Below are 1,785 nucleotides of genomic sequence, written 5' to 3' on the forward strand. Positions count from 1 at the left end.
TCATGCAACAATCTCTAAAAATCTTTTATAGTGTACTTCTCCATCGGACTTACCCTACTATAGTACTTCTTATTACTACCCTAAGATTTTTTCTTTTTGGTGCAGCTGCTCTATCTAATCATAATCATTTTTTTTCCTTTTCACCAGAACAAACGTCTTTTTATTATTGAAAGAAATCAATATAAAATCGAGCTGTCAAATGCTAGGCTACATTATTTTAAGTTTTCTAAATCTCGTATCATATTTTAGAAGTTAGGTTCTTGAGAAATGCGGAAAATCTTTGACAGCGTCATAAACAAAGGTAAGTGGAACATTCCATCTTGAGCTTATGGGTGTGAGATTAATACCTCTCCAAAGGATAAAGCGTAACTGTTTGCAAAGACTTTTTTCACTAATTCAACTTTTGAATCTTATCGCCAATATCTTCCTGCCATTTCAGTTAAACAGGTTAACCGAATGTTTGACATCTAAATCATTCCGGCTTCCGTTGTTAAAGTCTCAATGTGTCAACAAAATAAAAATGTTAACTATATATTTATTTATAAATATTTAATACAGACAAGATTAAAGTGATAAGAGTGGATTAATACCTTAATTATGATAATTATGACCTAATTATGTCACTGCTGTTATTACTGTCATTATTGTTACTATTGTTGTTGTTGCTATTGTTATTATTGTTGTTATTTATGTTGTTGTTGTTGATATTGCTTTTGTTGGTGTTGCTTATCTGACTTTCTTAACTTTTTTTTCCTTTTCTACTATTTTTAGCTTATTAGATTTGCATTTATTTTGATCAACCTGTAAAGATTCTCTCAATTTTAGTGTCTGTTAAGATGCTGGAGGTTTCTGATTTTCTTATTCCAGCTTTAGAAAACAGTTGTAAAATAGCAGGAGACAAAATGTTTTTTGTTTCATTTGTGATTTGCAAACTTAGTTGTGCTCTCAATGTTTTGGACATTGGAGTTTGTTGGTTCACTGAAGAAGTTGAAACTGTTGCAGGTCTATTGGTAAAGATTGATTAAGATTTGGACGATCTTTAATCTTAAGATTATTAACAAACAATCTATGCATTTTATTCAAAAGCCTAAATTTTGTCACATTTAGATATTTTTAAATTGAAATTATAAAAACCATATTGAAAGTAGTTAGGAAAAAGAAAATTTAATAAAAAATATTTTCTTTTGATCTGACACTTTTTTTCACACTATTATTAATTTCAAACCTTATGTACAAAACAACTAAAATTTCAAACCTTATATACAAAACTTGATGTTTAACAACTAAAATTGCGTCATAAAAATTGCTTTTGAAAAGCATAATCAAAAAAGCTTAATAATTTCCAACATCTTTATGCTATCTTAGAATCATTTTACTTTGGAAAGAAGAAATAACAGGCAAGAACTCAGAACAGGAGCTACAACCGTAAATAAATAGTTTGGTTAGTGACTTTTTGCCCTGGTTATTTCAGTACTGATTTCCTCTACATATGCATATAAATTTAAGACCTAAGATAAGATATAATTTAACCTAAGATAAGATGCATATAAACCTAAGACCTAAGAGATATTTTTTAACAAAATTATAAAGTAGACTTTAAAAAATCGAGTACTCTTGGAGGTACTTTTGACTATAACTAATGACGTTTGATAACTGATAATAATCGTTAACTATAAATGCTTTATGTAAAGTAGGCAAAAGTCTGTCAGTAGTAAATAGAGTTTTTGGTTTGTTAAGCATTATTCTATCCATGAGCATAGCAGCTTTTTATCACACCCATGATGA

This window comes from Hydra vulgaris, chromosome 08, assembly GCF_038396675.1.
Source record: "Hydra vulgaris chromosome 08, alternate assembly HydraT2T_AEP".
In the NCBI taxonomy this organism is placed as follows: domain Eukaryota; kingdom Metazoa; phylum Cnidaria; class Hydrozoa; order Anthoathecata; family Hydridae; genus Hydra; species Hydra vulgaris.